This window comes from Crocodylus siamensis, chromosome 1 (genome assembly GCF_052110815.1).
Source record: "Crocodylus siamensis isolate JL-2025a chromosome 1, ASM5211081v1, whole genome shotgun sequence".
NCBI lineage: Eukaryota > Metazoa > Chordata > Crocodylia > Crocodylidae > Crocodylus > Crocodylus siamensis.
The window spans coordinates 206,756,104-206,780,781 of NC_143395.1; the positions used below are offsets into that span (position 1 = coordinate 206,756,104).

At 46.5% G+C, this 24,678-nt stretch overlaps 1 protein-coding gene and 1 pseudogene across 4 annotated transcripts in view; one reads left to right on the forward strand and one right to left on the reverse strand.

Annotated features, from left to right (window-relative positions):
* Window positions 1-24,678, forward strand: part of TBX15 (T-box transcription factor 15) — a 252,746-nt gene that overhangs the window by 199,052 nt on the left and 29,016 nt on the right. The gene's annotated exons all lie outside the window — the stretch shown is intronic.
* The window catches only part of LOC149873957 (uncharacterized), a 33,202-nt pseudogene that overhangs the window by 6,622 nt on the left and 1,902 nt on the right, over window positions 1-24,678 (reverse strand).

Consider the following 24,678-nt stretch of genomic DNA (forward strand, 5'->3'; position numbering starts at 1 on the left):
TCCCCCCACCCCACCTCCCTGGTGGCAGTCATTTTTTCTGAATTTTCTGCCCTGCAAGAAGTGCTTGTCTCAGGTCTGAAACCTAGTAAACCTGTACCAGGGTTTCTTCTTGGTTGCTGGCCAAGATCTCCGGTAAATCCCCTTCTGGGATCTGGGTAGCAGGCCCAGGCCTGTGGGCTCTTCAGTTTACTTGCCCACCTCTACACCTACCTCTCCCTTGTAGCCTCATAACTTTTCAATCATTGCTGACAACAAAGTAAGCTGTGCTCCTGAGCTTAAAGCAGATGAATCCTGACCTGACCTCTCTCTGTTGCACCCTTGTAAAAAACCTGCCCACTTCTCACCCAGAAGCTGAGGCTTCTTCACACACTTTTGCACCCTTGGAACTTTGTCATTGTTGTGGGCCACAAAGCCTTCTTTTTGGTTGCTGGCCAAGACCTCCACATTCTGGGTAGTAGGCTTTTCAGCCCACTTGTCTTCTGCCTTACACCTCAGCAACCAAGCAGACACATCCTGACCTGACCACTCTCCATTGCACCCTTATAAAGCTGCCTGCTTCTTGTCCAGAAGCTGAGGCTTCTTCTCTGGCTTTGGCATGAGCATCAGCACTTGTCCTGTGCCTTACACCAGTCTGTTGGACCCTTTGAACTTTGGAATCATTGCTGGGGGAAAGCTTCTTGCTGGGTGCGGAAAACACAGCCCGTTTCTCACCCTTCTCAGGACCACTGCAGTGGCAGAAGGTGAGGCACCTTGGCCTTAGCAACAGCTCAATTTGCACAAGTTCTCCAGGCCCACTTCATATAGTCTTCTTGCCTTCCACTGGTTACTGGCCATGTACTGCACTGACCTCCCTCCATTTGATAACAGTCTACCCTGCAAATTTCTAGTAATGTCATGACTTCATAGAATTCACATGGTCATCAGTAACCAGGAAGGGCCAGTAACCAGGATGGCTGGCTGACTGCCTGCCTGCCTCCCTCCCAACCTCCTGCCCTCCCATCATGCAGCCCTCCATCAATCCATATCATATCAAGGGATTACTAAAAGGACATGGGAGCATATTGTGAATTGGTGCTTTATTCTATTGTCTTGCATTTGCTGGCAGTGGCTGTAGTGTAAAAAAATGTATTCAATGTTGACTACCAACAGCCTTGTTGAGTAAAAAACCAAGTCTCTATTCTTTTAGCTTTACTGTGGAGGGGGGCAGTGAGTGTGGTTGCTTTGCTTTACTTTGCAGGTTGGACACAAACAGGGCCTGTATTTCAGATTGTTTGGCCTGCCCTCCAGGCACCTCGATAATATTTCTGGGGATAGCCATTTGATGCATACAGTCTGGATATATACATAGTCAGCCACATGTGGGTTGCTGTGCATCCAGAGACAGACTACCTCTGGATGCGCAAGTACCAAAAATGCACTGTAGATGTCCAAAAAGATTACTTAGGTGAGCATGAAAAAAAAGGATGTGTCCAGGCCTAAGTGTAAGCAGGTCAGCTATTGCAATGTTTACACAATGCTTTATCTGTGAAGCAATGAGCAGTTATTACATGGACAAAGCACCCTCCTCACATCACCCTCAAGAGGAACTGTCCAGACATGAACAGATACACTCTCTCCAATCTCCAGACTTTTCTTGGCTCCTTCTCTGCAGGTGCAAACCTGACTCCGGCTCTGTTTTCCCCTGCAAACATCTGCCTGCACACTTGAACTGACTACCCTTCCAATGCAGCAGTTGGTAGATACTTGAAACCCCCACTACCCTCTGTGGACTGTTGTTGAGTGCTGATCTGAAGGAAAGCACTGGCCCATATTAGTTACTGAGCATGGGATTTAGGGGGACCATGTAGACCTCAAATGCTGAAGGCTGTGAGGGGGAGAGGAAATGTGGGGAAAGAAAAAAACCCTGGGCATAGTGCTTTTTGCAACCATGGCTTTGGCTACTTAGCAGCTCCCTGCTTAGCTAGGATGAATCTGATGAGGACATGCCAATACTTAGTGTAGAAGAAAGAGGTATTTCAATTTTCTTGAATTTGGATGAAAGTAAGTTCTTTCTGAATACACTTTAATCTGGAGAATTCTGGAGGTAGCTGAAGAGATTGCCTTGGGCTGCCTTGGGAGTGCTGCTCCTCATCTCCCTCAACTTCTCCCTGTCCTTTGAGACAGCTGAGAGGAGAGATATGGCATGGGAGGACAAAGCAATCCTGAACAAAGTGATGAGCTCTCTCCAGGGGGAGGGCAGGTTGAAGCAGAAGGGGAGGAGAGGGCGGTGGGGCAGGGAGAGGCGGTCTCCCAGAGAACCCAGCTCCAAAAGGTGCTGCATGCAGGATTTTGTAATGCAAACATTGCATTGCAAAGAAAGTGTTGGAAAAAAAAATAATTTTTGCATTTCACTTCCCACAACAGTACAGCCTGCCTGCAAAGACAAAAAGAAGCTGTTTTAGAGCGGTGGCAGCAGGTGTTAACTCCAACCCCCCATGGCGACCATGTCATGTGCATTATAATGCATTTTAAAGACTCACTAAATTGTCTTTAAAGACATGCTAAAGGCCGTAAGTGGGACTGTTTAGTTTTTTTTTCTTACAAGACATATCTTGCTGGACCTCACCCTACTTAACAAGTCAACCCTGCAACTCTTTGCAAGTCTTTCCAGTAATGCCATGACTAAAACCTTCCCAGGCACAGCATCCCCACCACTGAGCAGGGTATGGTCTCCAAAAAACCCCCAATTATGTCAAAGAAAACATGACACATCTTTCATATACAAATTCATACACATACAATATTAAAAAAAGAAGAAGTTTTTTTCAGTATCCTGATAGTGACTGTGACTCTCCACTGGTCTGTGGGCTTGTCTCCAGTGAGTTCTGCCCACTAAAGTTTTCCATGAGGAGGGAGGAAAAAGGAGGAGGAGGAACAGGGGAGCTTGGCACACGATCAAAAAACTGGAGTTTTGCTACACCCCCCCACATAGACACACTTTCTCTCTCTCTCTCTCACACACACACACACACACACACACACACACACACACACAAGGTTGGTGAAACATATTACCTAAATATCGCCTAGGATGCTGCATACCCTGGGTGTTGGGTCTAGCAGGCAGCATCCTGTTGCCCTTGGACTCATGGCTCTGAAATGGAATGTGATGAAGTTCAGGTTGCAATATTGAAGGAAGTCATGTAACCACTCATCACTCTCCTCTCAGCACTCTCTCAAACTGCTTGCAGAAAACTTACCATTATGCTGACGCTACCGCTGCTGTCAGGAGCCATGGCCACTGTATTGGCAGATGACAGCGGGTGCAGGGGTCACAGCAGGTGGAAGGCAGTGTGGGGGGTGGCTGGAGGACAGGTGGGTACATGGGCAGGGGGGAGAACATAGAAAACAGGTAGTGGGGGGACAACAATTAAGAGGGGGTAGAAAATGATATTATTGCTCTCCCCCCATTCTTTTCCGCCTTTTAAAATAAAATAAGAATAAAATGAGAATAATTGGTCAAGTCAACAAAGCAGACACATCCTGACCTGACTGCAGAGGAGGGAGGGGTGAGGAGTGAAAGAGGGTAAAAAAGAACACACAGCACCACCTACTGGGTAGAGGCTGGAACGCAGCAGCCCCTCATGGCGAAGGGGATTAATTACAAGTCTTTGGAGTCTCTGGCTATTTGCACAAACAAAAAACATCGACAGTTGAACTGGAAAGCAACGCAAACTAAAAAATCTCCAAGTAGTGTTAGTTTAAGGCACTTAATGGACTTTAAAGCAGTGGGAAATCCTGGGTCGTGCAAACACAAATGCAGTTACATGGATGTAAATAGGAAATTTTATTTAGTCTACACATGCCCAAAGACCACAAAATAGAGCTGTGGACACTAGGCCAGAAAAAAACCCACAATGAAATTGTGTGCAACCTTTTTTCACCTTTGCTTGCCTATTAGAATTTTCATTTTTTTTCATAAAAATCTAGGAAACTAAAAAATTTTCATATGGAAATATGAGAACCATTCAATCACTTTTTGAGAAAATTATTCTGGCACATATCCATGAGGGGCCAGCAGGGGAGGTCATACTTAGGGGCAACCAACATGGGTTCATTAGAGGCAGGTCCTGTCAGACCAACCTGGTGGCCTTCTATGATCAGATCACCAAATCATTAGATGCAGGGGTAGCAGTGGACATAGTCTTCCTGGACTTTCGGAAGGCCTTCGACACTGTCTCTCACCCTGTTCTCATTAAGAAACTGGGGGACTGTGGTGTCGACACCTACACAGTCAACTGGGTTGCCAACTGGCTAGAGGGTCGCACCCAGAGAGTGGTGGTGGATGGGTCATTTTTGGCGTGGAGGGATGCGGGCAGTGGGGTCCCCCAGGGCTCGGTCCTTGGGCCCGCACTGTTCAACATCTTCATCAGTGACTTGGACGAGGGGGTAAAAAGCACCCTGTTCAAATTTGCTGATGACACTAAGATGTGGGGGGATGTGGGTACGCTAGAAGGGAGGAATAGGCTACAATCAGACCTAGACAGGTTACAGGGGTGGGCGGATGAGAATAGGATGGGATTCAACACCCACAAGTGCAAAGTGATGCACCTGGGGAAGAACAACCGGCACCATACCTACAGGTTGGGGAACTCCCTTCTTGTCAGGACAGAGGCGGAAAAGGATCTTGGGGTCATCATTGACTACAAGATGAACATGGGCCGGCAGTGTGGGGATGGAGTCAGGAAGGCCAACCGTACCTTGTCATGCATCCACCGATGCATCTCAAGCAGGTGCAAGGAGGTGATCCTTCCCCTCTATGCGGCACTGGTCAGGCCGCAGCTGGAGTACTGCGTCCAGTTCTGGGCACCGCACTTCAAGAGGGATGTGGACAGCGTCGAGAGGGTCCAGAGGATGGCCACTCGCATGATCAGGGGGCAGCAGGGCAGGCCCTACAAGGAGAGGCTATGGGACCTGAACCTGTTCAGCCTCCACAAGAGAAGGCTGAGGGGGGATCTTGTGGCCTGTTACAAACTAGTCAGAGGGGACCAGCAGGCACTGGGGACGTCACTGTTCTCCCAAGCACTGCCAGGAGTGACCAGGAATAATGGTCACAAGCTGGCAGAGGGTAGATTTAGGTTAGATATCAGGAGGCACTACTTCACGGTCAGGGCAGCTAGGATCTGGAACCAACCTCCAAGTGAAGCAGTGCTGGCTCCTACCCTGGGGGTCTTTAAGAGGAGGTTAGATGTACACCTTGCTGGGGTCGTTTGACCCCAGTACTCTTTCCTGCCATGGCAGGGGGTTGGACTAGATGATCTACTCAGGTCCCTTCTGAACCTAGAAATTATGAAACTATGAAACTGTTTTTGTTTTGTTTTGTCACTGAAAATTTGTGGCCTTAAAAATATGTTACATGACCATAAGAAGGCAATCCTTATAGGTTGTGCATGACCTAGGTCTCATTTCAATAAAGCAAATAAGTGGGTGGTTAACTTTAGACATATTAAGCAAATTTACACATGCAATTAATATGCATAAATAAACTCTGGAGCTCATTAATCCCAAGTTTATTACTCCCAGGCACCATTTCTTCATGTGTACCCAGGACTGCAGCACTTTGAGCAGGGTTGGACCAGCTCTGGCTGGCAGGGGGTCCCAGGGATCAGTCTGCCATCTCAACATGCTGTGGAGAGGCTGGATAGGGTGTGAGAGTGCTTCAGTATAGCGATAGCCAGCAGGCAGACCCTGCACTGAAGCACCCTTGAGCCCTAGCCAGGCAGCACAGTATCTACACATGTGGTCCTGCAGAGTAAAAAACTGCAGCAGAATAGTACTTGTATTAACAAGTATTATTTTACTTCAGAGTAAATTAGTTTACTCCAGCCTAACAAGGGCACATGTATAGATGCGTGATGTTTACTGCACAGCTAATTAGTTTACTGAACAATAAATGTCTCTTGTAGATGTGCCCATCCTGAAGTTGTCTGCTGCAATAGACTGGATTATGGAAGAGGGGCCCTTATGTACTAAGGGCTTTTTTACATGTGCAAGCGCCACAGCACTGGGCACTTTGAAAAGTGCCTAGCGCTGCAATGCATTCAGTTGTATAAGCAGCAAAATGAGAATTAGCATGAAGAAAATGATGGCAGTGTGCTTTTGAACTAAAACACCTCAGAGGTGCTTTAGTTCAAAAGTGCACCACTGCCATTTTCTGTGCACTGATGTCCATTTCTCCGCTTATACAACTGCATGTGGTGCTGCACAGTGCGCTTATGGGTGGAGCAGACTCAATTAATCAAGCAGTGGATCTCTGGCACGTCGCAGGACAAAGATGCACATGTATTAATATACATGACCTAAGAGGAGGGCTCAGAACTTTGCTGTCCTGTGTCCTAGTGTTCCTTCTGCCACTTTCTGGCTTTCATATATTAAGCACTTTCCATGCCTTACAATAAAAATAGAAGGGGAGCATGCAGTCATTATTACCCCATTGTCACTGCCTCACGTCTCACTCTGAGCAGACACTAGTCTGTTGTGCTAGGATCCAAGTACTTGCAGATTATATACTTCTAAGTACTGATGGATAGTTGTTCTCAGCTCCATCTTCAATATAAATTACCTTTTTGTGCAGCCAGAGACAGATCGAGATCCAGACAGCAGCAATCCCCACTACTAGGGTGGTGTCGCCCTCCCTGGTGACATCCTTCTGGTTATCTGCACCTTACGTGGGGCACCCTTGGAGCCTGCTTTGGAATTTCCCGCCCTAATCTCGCTTGCCACGTCTTGATGGAAAATTTTGTTTATGCAAGCGGGAGACTGCTTATTATTTTGGGTATGTTGGGGTCTCTCCTGTTATGGCCAGACCCCTGTTTTCTCTGGCTAGGCCTCCCCGTCCAAACCCACTAAACAGGGTTTGACTCCGAGGCTCTAGCTTTTTTTCCTTCCAGTGCCTGGAGGCTCATGGCCCCCTTACCTGCTCTTCTCTACAGCCTAGTGCCCTCTGGCCCAGAGGCACATGAGCTAGACTCACTATGAGAGGGCTGCAGGTTCAAGCCAGGGTGTAACCCTGAACCTGCTCCTGTCAATCTAAATGAAGAAAATAAACAAAAACAAGATACAACTGTGCTCCAGTGCACTAGGCCTCCCTGGCCTTCTTAAGATCAAATATTGGGCTTTGTGTCCCCTAAAAGCTGCCTCCTTACTGGTGTTGGGGTCTGTTCCCCACCAAAAACTGTGCCCTCACTGGTGCTGGGGCTGCCACTCTGTAGTGGGTCCCAAAAATGAGGCCTCCTCTGTCCCCTAATAGCCCCGCCTAACCCACCAGCCCTCAATAACCAAAAGAAATCTGGACAGTCCCAGCTGTGCACAATAACTGCCCTCAATAAAAACAAACATGTAATCATGCCATCTTACATTTATGTTGGGTTCATGCTTCAGCTCCCCTCTGTTGGCTTCTGGGGTGGCTGCTGTCTCTCAGGGCTTCCATAGTCCCTTCTTCCAACTTTTGGACCTCTCACCAGGCCTCTCCATGGAGCTCTGGGATGGACTCCTTCCCCTTCAGCTGCTGCCCCGCTACCGCTGTTCTGCCCTGGGTTCTTATAGTCTTGCCCCTTCTGGCCAGCTGACTAGCTGGCCCAGCCCAGCTATTAACCCTTTCTGCACCAGTACTCTGGGCCCAGAAGGTTTGGGCCATAAAGGGGTGGGCCTGCTTTCTAGTAACAGGGCTAGGGTTCCCTGTTACAGGTGGCTATATCCTCTGCCCCACCAGTGTGGGGAGATCACACTGCAGGAGCCCCTGGGGAGTTTTTAAAGTCCTAAAGCAAATAAAAATGCCCCCTCCCTATCCCTTCCTGCTCAGATGTGGCCCCTTCCCTTCTTCTTCCCCACCCCCACTCCTCTGCTTGCCTCTGCTACATTCTCCATGTTTGCATGGAAGGGAGAGTTCATGGAGAATTCCCCCCCACACAGGGAAGGAGAATCCCCATCCATCCCTGCTGCCATTTTCTCCATCCCCAGCTGAACTCAGCCCCTGTGCAGCAGGCAGGACTAGCTCTGGTGCTTCTCTGCCCTCCAAATAGTGGGGAAAGGTAGGTGGGGGAGGGAAAGGAGGAGGGATAAGGGGAAAAGAAAGGGAGAGGGCATGTATTTGAGCTAGAAAAGGAAGGGAGAGAGTATTTTCACCTGCTTTTGGAACTTTGAAAAGTCCTTAGAGGCTCCCATGGTGTGGTCCAATCCAAAAGTGGGGTGCATCTACACTACTGCACCCCCTTTGGATCCTCCCCTGCATACAGTTGCTGTGTGCACCACCTTTCTTTTGGCAGGGACATTCCACAAGCTGTCTGCAAGGCAGTTGGAAAGCTGATAGAGCAGGTTTATTGTGATATTACTGTCAGAGTGGGGGAGAGAGAGAGAAATTCTTATCTGGCATGATCTATATACCATAAAACCATGGAACCCATCAAGGTTTCCTTCTGTAATCCTGGAGTTTCTTTACTGGTTCCTCTCTTCTTTTTTCTAGATTAAACTAACTCTATTCTTTAACCTTTCCGCAGAGGCCATGCTTTCTAAGCAACTCATCATTCTTGGGATATTCTCCAGTTTGTCCTTATCTTTCTTTAAATGTGGTGTATGAAACCAGACACAGCATTCCAGCTGAGGACTCACCAGTGCTAACTAAAGCAGAATAACCGTTTCCCATGTTTTACATACAAAACTCCAGTTAATTTTGTGGCTAGTACAATAATTTGGATACTTAGAAATACCACTCTATGTTTTATGAGAGCACATCTCAGTTACATGTATTATACTCAATCCATAGTGCTAGATAAATTATCATAGCTGTTTTGTGCGGCATTCCACTAGTAACCTGAACAGGACTCCAAGATTTCTCAAGCTGATAGTATGAATCTTCATATCATATGCATCTGAACTTTTTCCCCCCAGTTTGATCCTGAACTAAGAAATCCATATGAGTAAGTGGGTGCTGATTGCTACATTTTATTCAAACAATATCTTGGTTTAGTGTTCTATCCTGCAAAGTTCAGTATGATATATGCCGGGTTGTGTGTGGGAAGGTGACATTTAGTGCTAGTTAGGGAAGCTCTGGTCCATAAAAGTTACGGGTTTGAGTAGTGAAATGTGGATCCACATCTCCTCTAAGAGTGGTGTGGATAAAAGCACATTGGTGATCCTCAGTACATAGTAATATGTACATTAATGTGCTAGGTCTTATGGCCCTGACACAGATAAAGCTCTCACTCATTTTGCTGTGTGTGAGGACTAAGTAACAGTAGGAAGCCAGATCCCTACACTACACTAAACGACATGCATCCTCTTAACACAGATCAGCCACAGGCTGGCATGACTTTACTATTGGTTAGGAATACAGCTTTAAAAGCATTATTCAGAGGAGGTTAAGTCACCAACATGCTGCTGGTTCTCTTGTTCCTTACAAGAACAGGCTTCAAGATGTTATTTCTGCCTGTTATGGGTTTATATCATATGTTTCAGTGTAAGGGAAATTTGTTTTTTACACTCCCTTTCTGCCTCTGCTGTTCCTGTCCTCATTTGTTTTTTCTGAACATGCAGATGTTCATTCCTGTTCCTGTAGTGATCACTGGATTCAATAAACCCAGGCATACATGAATGAGAAGACTGATCAACAAACTTTAATTGTGGAGCAGTAGGCAACCTCTGCAAACCCTTCTTTTCTCTCTCTCTAACTAGCTAGCTACTTAACTGAGGACCCATCCCCCACTTACTAGCTGCCTCAGTCTCCTTAGTTAGGGAGCATCTCTAAGTTGTGATGTCTATCCTTACATTCCTCTATCACATAGCACCCTTACATGAAGATAGTTTCATCTTACTCTCCCTTGGGTGGACAGGTTGATGTAGGAAATACAGCAGAACTTCTCCTGGTTTTCCTGCAGAATATGTCCTATGCCCTTCTTCATTCTTTTGTCCTTATTATCATCTTTTTTTCACAAGTGATCCAAACTCTTCCTTAGTGAACTCACATGCTTTCAACCTCCCATGATAACATTTTCTCTACATCATTAAAAGGGAAGTAAGAATAAATGTGTGGAATCTGGCTCTGACACTGACATTCCCACACTTCTTCCAGAGAGATGTCCAAATGTTACAAAGACAAACCATATGGGAAGCCCCAGCACTTGAGGCCATTAATAGGAATTTTTAAGCAACTGTGATTGATGGAGCAGCTCTTACAAGTCTGAGATCAATGAAAATGCAACTTGATCTTTTGAACTCAAACTTTTTTCCCCTTCCTTTTTCTGTAGAAAATCCCATAAAACCATTTCAGTGCAGACAAAAACTGTCTGGGGCTCCTCACAAGGATTTGTCATACACTTTTCTTCTCTCCCCACTCTATCCCCTATCCCATATTTCCAGTTTCACATGCATGTTGTTTTTTAGGGCTCTTTATCCACGGCCCTCATCAGAACATTGTTATCAATCCTTTTTTATGATCTGGACTAAAATATTTGAAAATTAGCCCATTATTTAATAACTGGAAATATGTCAGTTAGACTGTCCCTGTTCTGTGCTATTCTTTTCACATGGATCAAAGTACTGAACTTGAATTGTGAATTTCTCTCCATCCTGCCAATATTCATATAACACCAAATGTAAATAAAAATGCAATAAAAAACAAAAACAATGACATAATTTCCATTAATGAATCACTGTTAATTCTAAAAAGACACTGAGTTTAACATAGGGATCGTATCGCCCTTTACCAAAAGAAACCATCCACAGCTGGGGGGTTAGGGGGGTGGGGGGAGAGTACCTGCCATTCTGTAGCAATTTAGAGAAGGAAATAAGGATGAATATGTATCCAACTGAACATTCCTAGAGGAATAAGTCCTTATGTGGGTTGCAGTCTGGTCAGGATAGATAACAGAATTAGCACTCTGATCCTCAGGAAATGGAAAATTCACTGCAGGAGAAGATGCTGTGGAGAAACAAAGGCCCAAGGCACTTGGGACTAGATGCAGGATGCAAAATGCACATGGACAGGCTCTTCCAGAAGTTTCCAGTTCATTAATTTCTGCAGAACTTAGATGATTTTTTAAGAGTGCCTAGTCTTTTAAGGGTTTCAAGTGTGAGCCTATGTAAAGTAATTCATGGCTGTTTTAATGAGTCTCATAACCTTAATCATTAACTATGAGAGACACAAACTGCTTCAGTTCTCCACTAGGATTAACTCTAACATCAACTGAGGAAGATTTAAATGCCAATATTATCTGCAGAAAGAACAGCATGGTCATTTGTTTAGAAATTAGAAATATTGTAGTAATTAGAAACAAAAAGACCTCTGAGGTCATTTTACACACTCTGATCTGAGAAGTTGTTCTAATAGCGCTTTCTCTAGTGTTTTGTCCAGTGTCATGTACCACGCCTTAAATGAGTCTGTAACTCTGCTGTTTGCAGAGCCTGACAGAACTCTCACCACCTGGAAGATTTGTCTGATTTCCTAAGTCTCAGTTTTTACTTTCATCAATTTACCCTTCATTATGACCTAGGATCTGGGTGGAGAAACCAGGAAAGATAAAAACAAAAGTGAGCAGATATAGGGTAAGAGGTGAGCATCCACTGGGGCTGAGGAGGGGACTGGATGGACATGAAACAAACTGGGAACAAGAGAAAGCACATGCAGCGTTACCATAATTCATGATTCTGCCATGAGTATCATAGTTCTTAGCATTTCTCCCATACTTTCTTGATTTCAACTTTCAAATTAACAAAGTTCTGTCCTTGTCCCAAATAGCTATAATTTTTCCCATTACTGTCACTAAGTCTGAAGCCCTTGACCAAAATGTCTGTAATTACCTGATGAAGAATAATGACCTGATGAAGAATGTCTTGCATTCAAAGCCTGTCTAACTCTATCCCAACTATGCCATTTGTCCAAAATATGATATCAGCCTTAGAAATCCTTGTCTATCACATAATTCCTGGACCACTATGGCCACCACATCATTCTAACACTACTATAAATTCCTCATAGTTTTTGACAGAAAAAGGATGGGTGGCTTTGGTAAAGATGGACATGCTGTCCCATTGCATCTAATGAAGTGGAAACCAGGTTTTCTTTGGATGAAATGGTAGCTCTGAGTCACCAGAGAAAACGGAAAAGCTGAAATTGATAGTGAAAGGCTGCATGTGACAAACATGGGGGAAAACCTCTTAGTAACCAAGGTGATAGAAGGAGCAGAACACAGAGTGAGAGGACACATAGTGCCATTGTGATATAAGGAGATGACGTATGGACACATTTGAATACATCCCTCATCTGGGAAGAGAGGGCTCCAGAGAGGTGAGACCAGAGGTCCAGGGAACATCAGATTGTAGCCAACAGCAGGATATGGTTAGTGGGTTAGATAATATTTGAATAAAGGAATCCTTACTAGCTCTATACCAGGGTAGGGAATTTCCTGCACAGGTGCCACAGAGTGTGGCACATGGAGGCATTTGGCTTGGCATGTGCACCTCAGGGTGGACAGTGGGGAAGGGTCCAGAGCTGTGCTGCCACAAGAAGGATTGAGCCCCTTGCAGCTCTCCCGCTGTCTAGCCCTGGCATGCCAACATCTTGCAAATCGAGGTTGTGGGTGTTTTTGGCATTCTGCCCAAAAAGTTTGCCAACCCTTGCTCTATACCATCTCTAAATTGCTTCAATACAAAGAAAAACATGGAAGGTTTGGGGGAATGTAGGTTGGAGGAGGAGATTTCATAGATTCATAGACATTAGGGTAGGAAGGGACCTCGAGAGATCAAGTCCAGCCGCCTGCCCCAGGGGCAGGAAGTCAGCTAGGGTCAAAGGATCCCAGCAAGATAAGCATCCAAATGTTTCTTGAATGAGTCCAGAGTAGGTGCTTGCACCTCTTCTGTGGGGAGTCTATTCCAGGCCTTGGGGTTCAGACAGTAAAGGAGTTTTTCCTTATGTCTAGCCTAAAACGGTCATGAAGGAGTTAATGACCATTGGTCCTTGTTATCCCTTAGGGTGCTCTGGTGAGCAGGTGTTCCCCCAGATCTTCATGTACACCCCTTATGTATTTATAGGCAGCCACCAGTTCTCCCCTGAGGTTATGCTTTTCCAGGATGAAAAATCCCATGGCTCTCAGCCTCTCATCATAACGCCTATTTTCTTGCCCTCTTATCATGCATGTGGCTCTCCTCTGTACTCTTTCAAGCTTCTCAACATCCTTCTTGAATTGTAGAGCCCAGAATTGGATGCAGTACTCCAGCTGCGGCCTCACCAAGGCTGAGTACAGCGGAAGGATGACATCCTGAGATTTATTTGAGAAGCATCAATGGATGCAAGCCAGAGTTTGTTTTCTTTACCAGCTGCAACATCACATTGGTGGCTCATGTTCATCTAGTGGTCGATCATGACCCCCAAGTCTGTTTCAGCCATGGTGCTAGCGAGCGTAGCACTGCTGAGCCTATAAGCTTGCTGCGGGTTTTTTTTTCCCCCAAGGTGGAATACCTTGCATTTTTCGGTATTGAATGTCATCAGGTTTATATCCGCCCACTTAGTAAGCTTATCCAAGGCAGCCTGGATCACTAGCCTGTCCTCAGGTGTGGACACTATGCCCCAAAGTTTAGTGTCATCGTCAAACTTGGCCAGTGCGCTTCTGACACCAATGCCCACATCGTTGATGAAGATGTTAAAGAGAAGCAGTCCAAGATCAGAGCTTTGGGGGACACCACTGGTCATGAAGCACCATAGTGATTCACTTCCATTGACTACTACTGTCTGGGTCCAGCCTTGGAGCCAATTTCCTAGCCATTGGACTGTGGTGTAGCCGAGGCCACAGTTGGCCAATTTTTCCATGAGGAGATCAAAGGCTTTTTTAAAGTCCAGATATATATATATATTTGGAAGATGAAGGAATGGCAGAGACAAAGAAAGACACAGGAGGAACAGGTATATATGGGATAGTAGGAGAAAGGGAAGCACAGGAAAAGGGTACCAGAGAGAAAGAGTGTGAGAAGCAAAAGACAGGAGAAAAGGGATGAAAGCCATGGGGGTAGGTAACTGATGGGTGTTGGGGGACAGGAAATGGAAGTACAGTGTTGAGGGAGAGTACAGGTGGAACAGGAAGGGGGAGAGCCTAATAAGGAAGGAGAGAGTTGCAGCCTGACCAGGAGAGCTTCCATTATTATAGGCACATCTTAGGTTAAACTTTGAGCCTGAAACATTCACCCACAAGCTGGAGTTTGACAGCTTTTCTCTTTAAGCTAGATATAAGAAGGAAAGCAAAGAAAATGTGATACATTTATTGAGCAGTTTGATTATATGAAACCCAGTGTTGTGTCTTGTTTTGTTGGGTTTTGTCTGCTTGGGGCTGGGTATGCAGGGTTGATTCATAATGAGGTAGTGCCTGAAGCAGGACAACAATACTATTTCTGCTTTTTCATGACCCAGTAGGCCAACCTACTTCAAAACACTCCATCAACTTGGCTCAGTCATTGTCATCAAGCATAACTAGGCTTCATTATGGTCCACAAGTCAGGAGAAGAAGGATTGTGTCCAAGTACAAGCATTATGCTGCAAGACTGATCATCCCTGGAAGGTGGAATTGGCCTAAGTCCAGTCTGATTGCATGCTTAGAGAAAGAGACAGTACTGAGTGTACTGCCATTCCCAGAAAATTGGCACAATCGCTAATAAGAAATTGAATTGATAATCACATGGATAAATATGATATCCTGAGGAAGAGTCAACACAGCTTTTGTGAAGGGAAATTATGTATTATCAGTTGCTGGAGTTGTTTGAGGGTGTCCCCGAGCATGTGGACAAAGGAGACCCAGTCGCTACAGTATACCCAGATTTTCAAAAATCTTTTAACAAGATTCTTTCCCAAAGATTCTTAAATAATCTTAGCTATGCTGGGATGAGAGGAGAGGTCTCCTCATGAGTAAAAAACTGGTAAAAAGACAAGAAACAAACAAGGCTTAGTGGTCAATTTTCACCATAGAGGAAAATGAATGGTAATCCCCCAGGGATCTCTGTAGGAATCTGTGATGTTTAACCCATTCACAAGTCATTTGGAAAATGGAGCAAACAGTGAAGGAGACAAGTTTCCAGATACAAAATTATTTCAGGCAGTTAAATGCAAGGCTGAGTGAGAAGTACAACAGAAAGATCTCAGAAACCTGAATGAAAATGACAGATGAAATTCAATAAAGAAAAGTAGTGCACATAGAGGAACGCCCCCCGCAACTATTGTATTTATAACAATGGCTTCGGAATTAACTGTTACCACTGAGGGGATGCATCTACATGTGTGACCCACTGTGCAGTTGGTACTGTGCAGTTCCAGAGATGCACGGGTCATTTCTGACCCTACTGAGCAGTAATGGCAGCATCATGGTTAGTGCCCACCTATACTACATTGCTGTAGCAATGAAATATGTCACCATAGCTCATCACTACAGAAACGTAGTGTCTCATATAGATGTGCCCAGGGGGGCTATCTTAGAGTCATTACGTAGAGTTCTCAAGAAACATCAACTCAGTCTGCAGTGGTAGGCAAAAGGGCAACTAGAATGTTAGGAATTATTGGAACAGTACTTGACAGCAGAACAGAAAACAACATTAAACACTATGTAAATCCATGGCCTGCCTACATCTCAATTACATTGTATATTTCTGGTCACCCCACTTTAGAAAGGGTATAGAAGAACAAGAAAAGGTACAGAGAAGGGCTACAGAGGTGAGCAGTGGTACTGAACAGCTTTCATATGAGGAGAAACAAATCACTGGAATGCTTCTTGGAAAAGAGATGATTGAAAGGGGATATGAAAGAGTTCTATACAATCATAAGTAGCATGGGAAAAGGGAATAGGGAACTATTATTTACTATGCCTTATTATACAAGAACGGGGGGCATCAGATAAAATCATGAGGTAGTGAGTTAAAACAAAAAAAGGAATGCTTTCTTACATAGCACATAATGAACATATAGAACTCATGGCCACGGGACATGGTGGAGGTCAATAATATAAACAGGTTCAAAAAGAGATTAGACAAATGAATGGAAATTTTGACAAATAGATGTTCAACCGGGGTAATTAAATTCAGCAGTTGGGAATGTCACCCCTGGCTCGGTACAGCCATAAACCTATACTTGTTGGTGACTCAGAGGGTCTGACTGGGAATGGGTCACTTTACACAGGTCTTGCTTCTTATAGTCTTCCAAGGCATCTGCTACATGACTCTGCTGGAAACAGGACATGGGGCTGAAGGGACCTTTGGCCTGACCCAGTATGTCATTTCTTATGTATGAATGAGGCAGCATTCTGACCATATGGTCATAGGGAGCTAGAGGGTTCAGGGAACACAGGGATCAATTGATATATGCCAGGGTATTGTTGGCCCTGCTGACTACAGCATCGCACTGTGTGCTTATGTTCATACTGCGGTCAATTATTACCCCTAGGTTTGTGGTGACAAGTGATGGGGGATCTTCAGTCCTGCTGCCTGTTGAGAGGCAACAGTTGCACAAGCACCCATGTCATGAGTTTTGCCTGTCAGCAGCTAGGGGTGCAGGGCCCCAGAACCCCCCTGCACCTATCTCCTTAACAGCTGGCAGGCTTTGTGGCTGTAGCAGAGCCTAGCAGGCCTGCAGTTTTCACCCCTCTGTGACCCAAGACAGACACAGTCCTGCAAGCACCTGTGACATGAATTTTGCCTTTCAGCTGCTAGGGGTGCAGGGCTCCAGAACCCAAAACCCTAGCACCTATCTCCTTGACAGCTGGTAGGCTTTGTGGCCTCAGCAGGGGCCAGCAGGCCTGCAGGTTTCACCCTGCTGTGCTTTAATACACAGTGTCACCCATGTCATAAGTTTTGCTTGTCTGCAGCTTGAGGTGCAGTTTCCCCCAAAGCTCTGCACCTGTCTCCTTGAAACTTGGCAGGCTTTGTGGCCTCAGCAGGGACTAGCAGGTCTGCAATTTTGACCCCACTGTGGCTTAACACATACATGTGACTTGAGTTTTGCTTTCAAGAATTATGGGTACAGTTTCCTTGAACCCCCTGCACCTATCTCTGTGAAACTTGGACGGCTTTGTGGCCTCAGCAGGAGCTAGCACGCCTCCAGTTTTGACCTCACTCTGGCTTAACACATACATGTGACACAAGTTTTGCTTTCAAGATTTTGGGGTGCAGTTTCCCCAACTCCCTTACAACTATCTCCTTGAATTTTGGCAGACTTTATGCCCTCTGAAGGAGTTACCATTTCTGCAAGTTTAATCCAAATCAGGCCAGAAATGACAAAGTTATAGGCTGTTTCATCCTTCCCCATTATATCCTATGGACAAAATGTTGAAACTGGTTCGAAATGGCAAAACTGTTTTGACGGAATGGAATAGAACAGCTGTTTCAAATAAATAAAAAATTCAAAATGGAACGTTATTCCATTGAAACATTGAAAGGCTGGTCAAAACAGAACGCTGCCATTTATTAGTTCTGATGTTGTATCAGGTTGGACTGCATTTTTACTAAGAGGTTAGATAATGGATTTTAATGGGATGGTTTGGGTAAGGACAATCCTACCTCAGGCAGAAGGTTGGATTAGATAATCTATGGACGTCCCTTTCAGCCCTACTTCTCTATGATTAAAACAAGCAGAAAAGTGAAATGGCTTGGCTAAATCACAAGGTGAGTCACTGTCAGAAATGGGACTATTTACCTGCTCCCCATTTTATGCTGAGTCCAGTCTGACCCTTGCTGCCTCTACTGCTCTTAAGCCACCAGTTTGCAATGGCTGTATGGCAGAAGGAGGGAGATGGTATAATCCTAAAGGCACCCAGCTCTCAAAGCCATTGATGGACCTGAGGTCTTCTGTAAGATCAAGAGATGTGTAGCTCTTGGCAGTCATAGAGGAGATGAAGAACAAGCCATGAACTTTAGAGAAAGCCAGGGATAAAGTTTCTGCCTTTGGAGCGAGTTTACCACTGTCATGGTTTCAAGCACGTTGCAAGGAAAAGGCCTACAAATGTACTCACCTTTTCTAAATGGGAGTTATGATCTCCTGTTACGTTTTAAGGTTTCCATAGTTGGGATACACTGTTACAGCAGTCCTCAAAAGGAACAACTAGTTCTGGGCAGGTAGAATTCTCACCACTACAGCTGTGTTCCCCTTGACAGGTACCCACCACCCCCTGGTCACCATCTTGTGATTCAGAAGTGAGAATACTAAACACAGGTAGCCAATTAGCCAGGGGTGGGCAATTATTTTGGGTGCAGTGCCGCTTTCTGAATTTTGGCAAGCTTTGAGGGCCTCACCAGACTGGAAGTCCCGCCTCCCCCCTGCCCCCAGAAGTCTCTCCCCTTGCCCTACACCTTTCAGCAAAGGGTTTTGCCATCTCAGAACCAGAAAAATACCAAATTATATTCTAAAAAGCAAACATCTACAACATTCATTAATTTGATTTAAAAAAATATTTTGTCCTGATTTACATTTGTTTGTGTAGTGTACGTAGAGGTGATTGCACAATAACTTAAAATGAAGTCTTACTCTTGTATATTGTGGGGGGGTGGAGAGCATGGGGGTGGGTATAGGTTTGTGGAAGACTGTGGGTGTGTGGGGGAAGGCATTGTGAGGTGTAGGGGAGGTGTATGTGGGGTGTGGGTGGGAGCATTTTGTGGGGGGATATGGTGTGGTGGGGAGCATGGGGGCTGTGTGTGAGGGGGTGTGGGTGTAGAGGTCTGCATGTATGGCAGTGTGAGGGGGTGTGGGTGCATGTGTATGGTGGGAGGTGCATGTGGGACACCCTACAAACATACCCACACACCCACACACTCTGTCCCCTCCCTCCCTGCAACTCCCCGCACACACACACACCCACATACACACACACATGCACACACACACACCCTCCTGTCCTGGCTCTGGGGTACTGGCACAGGCCCCATGCTCCCATGGTCTGGTGATGCAGCTGGGAGCCACATGGTGCTGGACCATCCAGCAGTGAGCAGGAAAGCAGGGAAATGGCAGCTACAGGTATGGGGGAGTGGCAGCAAGTGGGCATATGGGAGCACAGTGACAGCTGAGTGGGAGCATGGGTCCCTTGCTGGTGTCCTGGGGCTAGCGCCAGTGGGCCCAGAGCAGAGTGGCAGGAGCAGAAGCACAGGGTCCCTAGCACAGCTGGTGCTGGACCCCGGGCTCCTGCTGCCCCTTGCTCTGGGCCTCACCAGTGCTGGCCCTGGGACACCACAGGCAGCTGCACTGCCATGTGCTGTTGCTCACTCCTGTGCACTCCCTACTCCCTTCAACCTGTAGCTGCCATTTCCCTGCTTTTCTGCCCGCTGCTTGCTGCTCCAGCACCATGGGTTCCCCTGGCTGCATGGCATGACTGCAGGACTCAGCAAGAGCTGGCCAGCATGGCCCAGCTCTGAGGACTGGGGTGATTACCTGCTGGTCCTCCCCTGCCTCCCTGCCCCCACATTCTTATCTGAGTTTCCTTCTCCAGCAGAGGGAGGTGGGAAGAGCCCCAGGGTCCCAGGCCAGAAGGTTCTGCTAGGCACAGGGCTTCTGTGGGGGTGGGGGAGGGAATGGGAGGGCAGGGTCAGGGGCCTTGGCCGGGTTACTGGCCTTGCTGGCTGAGTCCTGCCCTGGCTTCCCCTGAGTCCTACTGTTGGCTCCTGACCCCTGGAGTCCTACTGCCCTGGTGGGCAGTGGCCCACCCTTGAGTTATACGCTGTCATCTTTGACAGGCAGCCAGGAGTCAGATAAGGAGACGATAAGCCCAAAGGAAGGTAATAATTTTGGCTAAAAAGCATTTTTCCTTGCTAGAGACAGAGTATGCCATGATGTCCTGCCAGTAGGGTTTTGAAACCAGATGGGTCCTGTTTCCCCAGAACGTGCAGAACTTCTACCCCTGTAATTCAAAGTGGGCCATGATGGGTTGGCCCCCACATCCAATAGCTCCCTAGGTTCTGAGAGTAGAGACTTTCTAGTAATTGTTTGGGCACACCCCAAATCCACCAAGGTCATGCCCTTAGTGCCAGGCACCATAATCAAGACTCTCAGTTTTTCAGGCTGGGCAGCTCAAGCCTGGGGATCAGCCATCCAGATTTGGGAGTCATTGCATTCCATGTATGGTCAGTCTTGAGCCCATCTGAGACCAGTGGAGGCCCTGGTCCCCTAGACTGAGGATCCTTCACCCTGGCTATGGGCATGACTTCAGTTGGCTCTTTCCATGTACCTCGCCTTCTCTGGCTGCCTGCCTTTGGGGAAGGTCTCATGGTGTCTGGGTCTCCTCTGCCGTAGGCCTTCTGGAAGGTTCTACTGCCAGGTATTGCTCCATCAGGCAAACAGCCTCCACCATCACTTTAGGCTGATGCCACAATACCTAGCTCCCACCCTCAAGGGGCAATATTCTAATGAACTGCTCCAGGAGAATTACCTTTGCCACCTGATTCCTTGTTTTGTCACTTGGCTTGAGCCATCACCAACACCCTAGCCACTGGGCAAAGAGATAGGGTTGGCCTCTAGGCAGGTAGCACTCCTTGTGAATGTGCTGCCTGAATGTCTCCTCTGAAATGTCAAGGGCATCTAATACGTTTGTGTGAGTGGATGTCCTGGATCAATCAATACTTTGGCAAAGCTCTTCCTCCTAGTGTTTGTTCTCACCTGCCATGACTTTGCTAGGAGTTAAAATTAGTATGCAGGAGGGTAGCTTCTGATCCTGATTAATACCAAAGTGACTCTGTCTTTTTCCCTTGGGAGCACTGCAACTGGGTAAGACTGGCAAAACCTCCCTCTCCGGATGACATCCCTGTGCATTCAGGTGAAACCTTCAGGAAGAACTAGGGTTCTTGCTCATTCTCTCTGTCTTATTAAAGAAAGGACTTGTAAATCAACCTATTAATTGGACAGCTGCCGGCTTTTAATTTACTCTCTCTTCATCTGGAGAGATCTGACTTACAGCCAGGCACAATTTCATAATCAGTTCTAAAGGAAACATCCATGCGCAGTAATTGTCAACAAAAGTCTTTAATGAAATGTGGGTACCTGCTCTGCAGGGTCTCCACTGAACTTCTCTTTCAGTGCAGCAAACTACCTGACAGTTGCTTTCTGCAGGTACACTGCCTGCTCCGTTTTCATGCCTCCGCATGAAATGGCTCTGCCACTGAAGTTTCCCTCAGGCTCCGGCTCTGACTCTGGCTCCTCTCCCCTTCTGGTGAAACACACTGAACAAGTACAACTCCTCTTATAGGAGCTTAGTCAATTGATACTTTAAAAAAAATGCCACTATCCAGTGCTGCAGATACTCCCAGCACCAGCGGAAATTATGTTATCTCCACAGCCGGTCATGCAGCCTCTGGTAAGTTTCCTTGCATGGTTCCTTGTAATAGGGTAATGGGCTCCTTGTTACAGTTGGCTGTGACAGGCCCCCTCCTGGCTTACCTTAGTGCCACAACCCATGGCCCAGACACAACATGACTAAAATGGGTCCAGAGGCCAAGGCAGGGGTAGAAAGCAGCCAGACACACTCTGTGTTGCTGGAAGAGGCCTGGTGCTTCCCCTGAGGGCATGTCCTGTGGTGGAGGCAGACAGTAAAAACCTGGATATACTCTTGACTGCTGACTGGAGGCTATGTTCCCTAGGGCTGAAAGACCCAGGAAATCCCAGGAGGGCTCCTTCACCCACAGAGCCAAGAGGACTGGAGTGGATGTCAACCCACTCAACACAGCCAATGAGCATGGACATGAGCCCACTCACCACCACAGACTGAAGAATGCATGGGAACCCACAGATCAGGTGGGGTGGGGAGAGGGCAGCCCAGTGGATCCTGTGGGCACTAAATGAGGGGGATCCCCAGTGTGGAGCCCCACAGATCCCACACACTTTTCTAGAACCTCCACAAGCTCAAAGTGTGCTGATTGAGGACTGGCAGAGAGGCAGGTCCCATACCAGTGCAGCAGTGACCACCACAAGGCAGTGGCGTACCTGGGCCAGTGACCAGACAGGAAGAACCCATAACAGGAAGCTGGCTTGATAGGAAGAGAATTGGGCCTGAAGTGGGGGGTGAGCAAAGAGTGCACCAGGCACCCAATCCATCCACTCTCAGAGGTGTGGGGGAAACAGTGCCCTATTCACCACCCAGTCCAAGCTATTGAGGTTAAATTTTTGGCTGTGGTGGGATTTTTGAAAGCTACAGAACAGAGGCGAGAACCCTGCAGCATCCCTTCTTGCCAGGCCCAAGCATGGGATAAGAAGCCCTGTCATCATGCCATGGCATTGTCAGGATCAATCATAACACCTAGGAGGAAAGGGGTGGTGTATAGGGGAGGAGGAGCCCCATAGAAAATGCACCAAATAGAATTGCTCGTGAGCTTCTAAAGGAACGACTGAGCAACAGTGTACCAGTGAACAACAAATCATGGTGGGTGAATAGTCTCAGGTGTGATAGCCCAAGGTGGCAGGGCACACCCAACAGTCTGTATGGTGAGTGTGAACCTGTCCCAGCAGCTTTAACATCTTTGTAAGTGTGAGCCATCTCAGTATCAAGACCCCAGTAGGCCAGCTGGGCCACCTCACAACAGATAAGGAGCCAGGATCACAGTCCATTGCTCTGGAGGCCACTGTGTGGCAGGTTATACCTTCTCAAATGTCTGTAAAATTGCCTTGGGGTCATTGGCTGGTCCCATCTTGGTCAGCCAGATGGGAACGCTGTGGCTTGTGATAGCTGGTCCATGGGATGCTGTTAGTGCAGGTGGTTGCAATAAGGCACAATTCGCTGCACCAACTGCTGCTGCTGTTGCTGCTTGTGGTTATGAACCACTAAGTCCTTGATTAGTTTCTGCTGGATAGCCATCCATTTCAGCAGTGCTTCCATCTCCATGGTGTGGGCTAGAAGGGATCTGCTTCTACCCCTGCCCTATCCAAATCCTCTTGTAACAGTGGGTTATGATGGCTAAATTGCCTGCATTCTCCAACAAAATATAATGAGGCATTGGGGCAACTCTCTAGTCCTCACTCTGCAATCTACCCAGGTTCCCACAATGATCTGGGAGTCCACAGGACTCCTTCCTCAGAGGACATCTGATCTGGAGCCAGCCTCAGTCAGCACTGAGAATCCGCTCCCCTCTGAGTCAGCCTTCCCTTTTCTTTACCCCTCCTGGAGACCTGGAATTGGCTGCAAGGCATCCTGAGCTGAGTCAATGCATCCCAGCAAAGCTTTTAATCCTTTCCTCACTAGGAGCTAGCCAGTCCACGCCATCACATATCTTATTCCTAACTCCTTGACCAGAGCTAGGGTCTTAACTGAAAACATGTGACTAGAAGGTGAATTGTTCTGTGGCCAAAATCTAGAGCCTGACTTCACCTATCAACACTTGCGCATGGTTTCTTTTAGCTTTCTGTTTGTCTTCCATCTCTTTCACCTGTGGCTTTTTTGAAAGAACTCCCATTAAATCTACTTCAACAGTATATTAATATATGATATCCTGAAGTTAAAACTGCCTTTCTGATCCCTGCCACAGATGACAACGTTCTCATTATCTTTTATATGTCACTTAATTGCCTGATAACAACTGGGACATGGGGGTTATTCTTGGCATTCTATGTGAGTGTACCATACAAGGGCCACATTAAAGCCTGCAGCCATGATTTTCCTTTTCCTGCTCAACCCATCACCTACTGGATTTTCTTGAAAATTACTAATAGAATTTGGAGTTTAGTGGTGTGTTTGTTGGGGGAAGGATGAAGGAAGATGTAGGTGTGTATTTTTGGGAGTGGGTAGATGGGGATGACAGTTGCAGCCTTTCTGCAGGAGAGAGTGTGTAGGATTGGAGAGGAGGGTGGAGAGATCTCCCCTGGGGTTGAGGCAGGGTGGTAGGAATGTGCAGGAGAGGAGTGTGGGATACAGCAAAAGAAGGGTTTCTTGTAAATGGATGTGAGTGGCATTTTGGAAGTATGGCTGGGACTGGCAGGCAAGTTTGCTTTTGTGTGGGGATTTAGGGAGAAAGCCAGTGGTTGAAGGAAGGTTGAGGAGTTGGAGATCTTGGGTTTTGCATTGTTGTTTGGAGAATCTTCTCTGGGAGTTGTTTGTTTATTGTAAGACACTTTGAGTCTTTTGGATAGAGCAGGATACAAATCTAATAAAACATTTCCTCATGTTTCTAGCGCACTGTACACATCTATGATGTTACATAAGGAATTAGGTTAATAAACATGAGCAAGCTATAGTGATTTGTAGCAAATGAGGATCTGTCTCCTAATACGTTTTTCATCATGAATGCTCTTCCAATACATCTTGTACTATATTTTGGATAGTTCAATAAACACACAATAATATTTTGGGTATGGATTCCCTTAACACTTAGACCCAATTAAATGCAGTTGAACCCTGAGGTGGGCAGACATACAAGCTTGTTAAACTGGTTTAAAGCTGCCTGGAATGATTCAAATGTGTATTTGAAAAATCAAGTGCTCTTCTGAAATGGTTTGTAGTGAACATGTTCAATGTTACATATGGATGCCAAATGTTCTGTGACTTGGGTCCTCCAGGCAATACACACTCCATCATTCCTCACACCCTCCCTCCTGCCCTCCCTTCCTCTCCCCCATACCTTGCACTGCTACAACTGGCCTTTCTGGTACACAGCCAGAACTCTAATGCCCCTTCCCCTCACCTTTTGTTGACAGTTTTAATCAATGGGCTC